Source organism: Bos taurus, chromosome 3 (genome assembly GCF_002263795.3).
Source record: "Bos taurus isolate L1 Dominette 01449 registration number 42190680 breed Hereford chromosome 3, ARS-UCD2.0, whole genome shotgun sequence".
NCBI lineage: Eukaryota > Metazoa > Chordata > Mammalia > Artiodactyla > Bovidae > Bos > Bos taurus.
This window is the reverse complement of record NC_037330.1, coordinates 45,356,747-45,365,991: the sequence shown is the minus strand read 5'-3', so window position 1 is coordinate 45,365,991 and position 9,245 is coordinate 45,356,747.

Here is a 9,245-nt window from a genome sequence, read left to right as displayed (position 1 = left end):
CTTTGTTTATATTGACTTTCCTTAGAAACTTCATACATATTTTGCTTTTGGTCTCTTTTTCTGGACATGATTTTTTTCATATTTTGACAGAACATTAAATAGCAGAACATTTTCTTACACATTTAAATGTCACTAAATAAATGTGAATGTGTCTTCTTGTAGTGAGGAGAGATGTTCAAGACAAAGCAATTCAGCTGGGTTCTGAAGGAGTAATTGAGGCAGGGTGAAAAATAAAATGAAAAATTGTTCTCCTTAGCTCTCAATTTAGTCCAAAATATCTCTTAGAATATCTTAGAATATCCTATACCAATATATAACTATATTTCACATTATTATTTCTGACTGTATAGGGATTATCACAAGAACTTAGACAGACATCTTGTTGGAATTTATTACCCTTATAAAATTTGTAACCAAATAATTTATTTATGCAAAAATAATCTTCAACGGGGGCCTTCCAAGTGGCTCAGTGGTAAAAGAATCTGCCTGCCAGGAGACACAGGAGACATGAGTTCAATCCCTGGGTGCGGGAGATTCCCTTGGAGGAGGAAATGGCACCGCACTCCAGTATTCCTGCATGGAAGAATTCCTTGGGCAGAGCAGTCTGGCAGGCTACACTCCATGGGGTCGCAAGAGTCAGGTGTGACTGAGCACGCATTGCAAACCCTCTTTAAAGGACAGGCTTCGTGCTTAATATCCAGTTAGGGCTAGAACTAGTGCTAGAAAGGCAGGTCTGTAAGGTCTGTCCAATTTATATTCCTAAAAGGATAAGCTATGTTAGGGTTTTTTCCTAACACACAACCTAAACGTTCTATTCTGTACAACTTTGTAGAATTTTATGGCAGCCTTTCCAAAGTATGTAAAGCTTTTTAGAGGGCTTGGTATTAAATATTTAGCCAAATTTCCTGGATTGGTCTCAGAGCTAATTTAGGCTTTAGTGACATGTAATAACAAACTTGAGACATTTCCTTGGCCATAAATGATGTGATATGTACTTCTTTGATTTAGACTGTTATTTTGTATCACTGGATTCCAGATAATCCATTTCCCATTGAAATATGTAGCCACAAACTATAACTGATTGAAGAATGAGTTGAATAAGGAGCATAGCAAATGTTGCTAAAATGCAAATATTTTTAGCAGCATATATTTTGTTGTTCAGCCTGCATATATTTTTAAAGTTGTCTATACTGTAAAATATGGAAATTATTTTAAGATCTAGAAATACTGCATGCTTTTGGAAAGTATTACTCTAAGTGGATCTAATTTAGGTTTTAATATTGTTTGTGATAAAATATTAAAGGTAGCTTTTGATTTGAGATATTTAAATTGGAGATGCCTGTATATTAACTTCAAAGATTAAAACTCATAATCAGTTGTTAATTCTAATTCTTTTTACTGTCATATAAGTGTAAAATTGTATTTTTATCTCTAAGGTAATATAATGAACCATGAATCTAAGATTTGAAAAGCTGTATACTAATGAACTTATAATTCCCTTGTGCATACGTTGGGAGGCTTTTTTTCAAAGCATATCTGAAAGTATAAAGAATCTCTTTTTAGTGTTTGATTAGCAGCAAAATTAGTGAGTTAGAAACATTATTCATAGTACAATAGAGACATAGGAAAGTTGGAAACCCTCCAATTGGGTATTTGGAAACAGGGACAACTTAATTGTTCTGAGGTTGAGACAAACTATTGATTACATTTTCCCACTAAAGTATTCTCTTTAAAATTACCCTGAAATTGTTGGTATCTTTTGCTAAGAAAACACTCATCCTCTACTTCAAAATGCTTGGCAAATGGTAGGTACTGAATAAATATTTTTTAAATTAATGCTAAATGCAAATATGTCCACTAATTATGAATCTTCTGAGCATGATGTTATTAGAATTTAATTAAAACTGTGGTTTATTTTTCTGTTTTGTAGATTAAACACAGTAAACAGATATAAATGTTGATGCCATTTTTGGTGATTTTATGAAGCAAATTTGTGTCTTGGAAGCATTCTGAGTCAATATTTATATTTCTAGTATACAAATATCTGATTCCTAGAAAGTATTAAAGGCATTTTTGTGTGCATATCAAATGCTTTGATCTCTTCAGTAGGGCCTCTTGAACACGTATTTTTAAAATACACAACTGAAAAAATAAATAAATAAAATAAAATGCACAACTAAGCAATAAAAGGAAGAGTACAAGTATCTAAATATTAAACAAAATGTTTAGCGGAGTATCTCTTAAGCTATATCTACTCAAACTAAAGTTAAGAATTTTCTAGGCAGCATAAAGATTATGCTGAAATGAGTTGCTCCTGTATGTATATGTGTTAGTTTTCTGTATATTTTACAATAAATTGAAAAATAAATTATACTTCTTGTGGCTGAAAGAGAATTTTTAGTGTCCCAAGTCATGTACAAATTAGATGGGAAAAATGTCCTTAAATACTCAAAATCACTATTATGATTATATACATTAAAGAAGTTCTTTCACTGAATAGGAGAAGCAATGCTTCCAGCAAGCTTGGAGTTGAGTGATGAGAAAAATGGTCAAAGATGAACAAGGATAGAAGTAAGAATAGCTAGGAGCTAACCAAAAGTGTGAAAAATACTTTTATTATTCATTGGACAAGAAAATTACAGAATCAAGCAGCAGAAAATCCACACATTTTGACATGTGTGATTTAGTTTCAGTTTAAAAAATGCTGCTAAACAGAAAAGAAACAAATTCAAATATTTCCAAACGAGGCTTGCATCTGGAAGAAGGGGTAGGCATTTCAGGCTTTACTCTATAATATGCCACTAAATGTGTCTGATACCATCATTAAGTACATATTAATAATCTAATAGTTATGTATATACAATACTATGTTAGATGATGAGAAGACAGAGAATCATTAGACATAAATTAAGAACCTTAAGTTTTCCAATTTTATTAGAAATCCAGGAAATACCTACAGGATGAAAATAAGATCTGATATCATCTGCTGCGCTGGAGAAGACTCTTGAGAGTCCCTTGGGCTGCAAGGAGATCAAACCAGTCCACCCTAAAGGAAATCAATCCTGAGTACTCATCGGAAGGACTGATGCTGAAGCTGAAACTACAATACTTTGGCCACCTGATGGGAAGAATTGACTCATTGGAAAAGACCCTGATGCTGAGAAAGATTGGAGGCAGGAGGAGAAGGGCTCGGCAGAGGATGAGATGGTTGGATGGCATCACCAACTTGATGGACTTGAGTTTGAGTAAGCTCTGGGAGTTGGTGATGGACAGGGAAGTCTGGTGTGCTGCAGTCTATGGGGTTGCAAAGAGTCAGACACGACTGAGTCAATGAACTGAACTGATCATCTGCTGTGTTCCAGATATGTGTAACAAATAATAAGTGCTATATTCAGGTATAATAGAAGGTAGAATTTGCTGAGTGTTAAAACCAAGTATCATGGGAGCATGATAGGTGAAGAGACTAAAACTGGAGAAAAGGAAATAGGATTTTAATAGATTAAGTTTCCATGTAAAAAACAGTATAGCAAAGGTACTAACGTAAGAAAGATGAGGAAGATTGCGGAGTTGCCTAACTGATCACACAGCCTGTATAATGGCAGTGATGGTGGTCGTGGTGGTTTAGTTGCTAAGTTATGTCTGACTCTTGCAAACCCATGGACTGTAGCCCACCAGACTCCTCTGTCCATGGGATTTCCCAGGCAAGAATACTGGAGTGGGTAGCCATTCCTTTCTTCAAGGGATTTTCCTCACCCACGGATCCAACCCAGGTCTCCTGCACTACAGGCAGATTTTTTACATTGAACCACCAGGGAAGCCATGTAGATAGTGGTATAAAAGTCTTAAAAAATTAGTTGACTGTAGTAATGGAGAATTTCAAATGTTGAGATAAGAGGAATTAAGTAAACCTGTAAAACTATTTTAACACTTTCAGTCCTCAAATCCTGATGTAACATGATAATATAGTGTTTAGAAAGAAAATTCTGATAGTAATGAAAAGAATAAAGTGAAAGTGTAGAGACAGGTAAGAAAGTTACTATTATAAACCAGGTGATACATCTTAAGGATCTGAACTAGGACAATAATAGAATGAATGGTAGGTGGTGTTGCAGGGCTTGAAATAAAAATACTGTGTAATCAAATAGATATTAGGACAGAAAAAAAAAATAAAGATGTTAGTAATTACTGTTTGTTACACATTTTTAGATTCATATTTATGAGGTCTATATCTAAATTTTCTTTCTTACGATGTTATTGTTTGGTATGTGTGGCAGAGCAATGCCAACCTAATAAATTGAGTTACTTCAATTATACTTTATGTAAAGATATTTGCATTATTTTGAAGTATCAGAGTATTAATTGTGGGTATAGAAAAGTTCTCTCAAATGAAGGAGGAATAATAGACAAAATCTAATAGAAATTATGAAATATATGAGATATGTGGACTTCCCTGGTGGCTCAGATGGTAAAGAATCTGCCTGCAGTGCAGGAGACCTGAGTTTGATCCCTAGATCAGGAAGATCCCTTGGAGAAGGGAATGGCTACCCACACCAGTATTCTTGTTTGAAGAATTCCATGGACATAGGAGCCTGGCAGGCTACAGTCCATGGGGTCACAGAGTCAGACATGACTGAGCAGCTAATGCACATACACATAGGATCTATGTATCTATATATCTATATATGCTGTGCTCAGTCATGAGCTTCCCAAGTTGGTCAGTGGGTAAAGAATATATATTCTTTATATATATATTCTCTATATATATATATAGTTTTAACTGCATTACATGTATAACTCCCCATTAGCTTTACATCTTAAAAGATTATTCAAAATCACTGTTGGAAAATGTGCTGGAATAAGAAAGTTTACTCACTATCTAAACTGATGTATTTGAAGTGAGATTAGATACTATCTGTTTAATAATAATCAAAATAAAAGCCAAAGCTGAACATATGAAATAACAATGTAAGGCAATGGAGAAGAAGCATCACCTGGATGACATGGTGAAAGGACCTTGTTTCTGAGTGTGATTTGTTCAGGAACCAGAATGAAATATTAGAAGACAATCAGCATTCGAAAAAGTATGCAGGAAATCATTGTCTCTTACAAAACAATAGAAGTCATTTAGAACGACAATGTTCAGGTGAAATGGTAAAGGAATGACTTCAGAAAGAATTGCAAAGAAATTAAAATTTTTAAATTATATTAAAATAATAAAAATCCACTGATATTTCAAAAAGCTTAATGATGATAAACTTGAGTCAAACAAGAAATAGAAGAACAATAAAACAGTAGAAAATGACTCGCTACTTTAGTGTCTAATGTTTTAATTGAACAATATGCATGTGGAGAAATTTGAGAATAAGATAAATTCCATGGATTTTCCCCCCAGAAACATGTACACATTCATATACCCCTAAGACTCTTATCAATTTAAAGACCTCCCAAATTGAATTCATGTGCCTTACATTAAGGTGAAGATTTCCCCTTAGGCAGTGCATCGGAATAATCTAGTTCATGAAAGTGTTAGTCGCTCAGTCCTGTCTGACTCTTTGTGACCCCAGGGACAGTAGTGCATCAGGCTCCTCTGTCCATGGAATTCTCCAGGCAAGAATACTGGAATAGGTTGCCATTCTCTTCTCCAGGGGATCTTCCCTACCCAAGGATACAACCTGCGTCTCTTACATTGCAAGGAGCTTCTTTCCACTGAACTCCCAGGGAAGCCCAATGTATCAATATCTAACTATTTTTAAAAATGCTTACTCTGCCAGACACTGTCCTAAATATTCAATATATTCATCTTACAATCCTCATAGCAATCCAGTAAGTACTGTACTGTTATTTTTCCTGTTTTACTAACATGGAAAGGGAGGAAAGGTGAGATTAAATAACTTGAGTAAATTCACACAGCCTAGGGGACCTAGGATTCAAACAATCTAGTTCAGTGTATTATTAACCACTACAAGAAAGACAGGAAACATGGCATATAGGGGCCATTAAACATTTTATTTTGAGATTAACCCATTAATATTCCACAGAGGTGGTATTCTATAGAGCATAATGTGGAAAGGGTAATATGATTAAGTAGTTGATTAATACATCAATATAATGCAAAACTTATGCGCATACAGTTACATAGCTTTGAAGACTAAAAAAATACAGAAAATGTTTACAAAACTTGATCATTTATTTATTAGGCAACCGAAAATATTTCAACATATTCTGGGCAAAAATTATACTTTCTACATTTCTTATTAACAATGCAAAGAAACTAAAAATTATTAATTGTATTGGTTATGATATAACTATAGCTGCTGATGCAGAGCCTCGAAACAACAGCTCTTAAATGAATTAAAAGTTTATTTTTGTCCCGTAAACAATTCTGTTTACCAGAATCACCCAGCAGGGTAGATAGGCAGTTCCTACTTTCAGGGACCCAAGCATCTTCTACTTGCTTATTCTACACACCTTGACCTTTCGCTTCCACATCATGGTCCAAGTTAACTGCTCCAGCTCCTCTCTCCTTCATATGTAGATTTCAGGCATTGAGAAAATGAAGGCACACACTTTCATTTTCAGAGGGAGAGTTTAAATCACATCATCATTCCATCACATTCATTCACATCTCCTTGTGGAACTGTTACATGGTGACACTTAACTTCAAGAGCAATTAGGAGATAGTAGGCTGCAGTCCATGGGGTCGCTAGGAGTCGGACAAGACTGAGCGACTTCACTTCACTTTTCACTTTTATGCACTGGAGAAGGAAATGGCAACCCACTCCAGTGTTCTTGCCTGGAGAATCCCAGGGACAGTGGAGCCTGGTGGGCTGCTTATCTATGGGGTCGCACAGAGTAGGACACGACTGAAGTGACTTAGCAGCAGCAGCAGCAGCAGTCTTCACTGGTGGCTCAGATGGTAAAGAATCTGCCTGCAGTGCAGGAGACCCAGGTTCAATCCCTGGGTTGGGAAGATCCCGTGGAGAAGGAAATGGCAATGAACTCCAGTATTCTTACCTGGAGAATCCCATGGACAGAGGAGCCTGGCGGTCTACATCCCATGGAGTTGCAAAGAGTCTGATATAACTGAGCGACTAACTTTTTCACTTTTCAGGAAGTGCTATTAGGATTTTGCTTGTTTGTTTATTTGTTGTTTAGTCACTAGGTTGTGTCCAGCTCTTTTGCAACCCCATGGACTGTAGGCCTCTGGGCTCCTCTGTCCGTGATATTTCAGGTAAGATTACTTGAGTGAGTTGCCATTATCCTCCTCCAGGGGATCTTCCCGACACAGGGATTGAACCCATGTCTCCTGTACAGGTCACCTGCATTGCAGACAGATTCTTTACTGCTGAGCCATCAGAGAAGCCCATTAGAATGTGCGGGCAATCAATAGCTTTGGTCAATCTAAAAGAAAATATTTTCTTTACTCAGATAAAATATGAAATCAAAACTATAATTATAGTATGTTTAAAACTGGTGGGGTGCTGCTAAACCTATGCTCAGAAGAAAATTTAATGCTTAAATGATCTTATATTAAACAAGGAAAATGAAAATAATGAATTAATCATTCAAGTGAAGAAGCTAGAAATAATTCTTTAAAATGAGTATAAGTAAAGCAGGGAAAAATAATACAGATAAAAATTGTAGGTTAATAATTTATAAATGAGAAAAAACAGGAGAATGATAAATAAATGTAAATGCTGGCTCTGCAAAAGACCATTAAAAGTGACAAACTGCAGAAAATGCAAGTCAATAAAAAGGAAGATGCAAGCCCTTTACATTATGTATGAAAGAGAGAGTATAATCACAGATACAAGGAAGATTTGTAATTATAAGTGTGTATCATCACCTAGTACAGTGCCCAGCAAAGCACCTGACGCAAGTATCAGGACCTTAGTTTTAATTACTTAATAGGCCCTAGCCTACAAAGAGCTCTTCTCTGTAAAGTAATTAACATATCAATCTATTATAATAATAAAATTAAGATGTTAGAAATATGAAGTACAGAAGAAGGAAGTCAATATTTTCATAGCACATTCCATAATCCAGATACTTTACATTGTTTTTCTCATTTAGTTAAGCTTCACTGCCTTATAAGGAAGGCTACCTACTCCAGTATTCTTTGGCTTCCCTGGTAAAGAATCTGCCTGCAATGCGGGAGACCTCGGTTCGATCTTTGGGTTGGGGAGATCTGCTGGAGAAGGGAATGGCTACCCACTCCAGTATTCTGGCCTGAAGAATTCCATGGACAGAGGAGCCTGGCAGGCTATAGTCCATGGGGTCACAAAGAGTCGGATATGACCGAGCAACTTTCACTTTCACCTAACAAGGAAGGATTACTATTATAGCAACCCACTTACGAATGATATGCTACAGCTGTTGAGCCAGGAACTATATAGGCAAGAAACATGCTGCTTGATGGTGACTCTGGAGGACTGTGCTGAGTAGGATATGCTGGGAGCCGGTAGAAAGGAGCCATGATCGTTAGTGATGTCTGTGGTTGGTTTTAGAGGGGTAAAGCGAGAGTATGCATGCCATGAAATTATATTCAAGCCTGAATTATTTGGGCTTCCCAGGTGGCTCACTGGTAACGAATTCACCTGCAATGCAGGAGATGTGGGTTTGAACCCTGGGTTGGGAAGATACCCTGGGGAAAGAAATGGCAACACATTCTGGTATGCTTGCCTGGGAAATCCCATGGCCAAAGGACCTTGGTGAGCTGCCATCCCTAGAGTTGAAAACACTCAGACATGACTGAGCAAATAAACACCAACAATAGCAGTTTGTTCAGTCACACAACCTACATGACTGAAATGGTATCTGTACAGGTCAGTCTACTTAACCTGAGAAATGATATACTTTCCACTGCTTTGCACCTTTGTTGCTTCTAAGACTTCTCTTTGCCAAGAAAATCTTCCCAAATTCCTTATATCTAATCAGTCCCATTTAATCTAGTTTATGATTTCAAATAGCAGGGATTTGTATAAAACTTCTTTTGAAAAAGCAGTTTACTGATATAAAAGATTTTTTAATTATTGTATCTAAGTAAGAAGGGAAGGTACCTAAGGCAAAAGCTTCTTTCAGATCTCAGAACAAATCATATTGTTTCCAATCAACTGGTTTGCTTTTTGTCTTTCAGACACTGGTCTCGGAATTGACTGCTCCGCTCTTCTTTTTGGCCTGTTGTTCAGTCGCTAAATCATGACTCTTGCGACCCCATGACTGTAGCACACCAGGCTCCTCTCTTC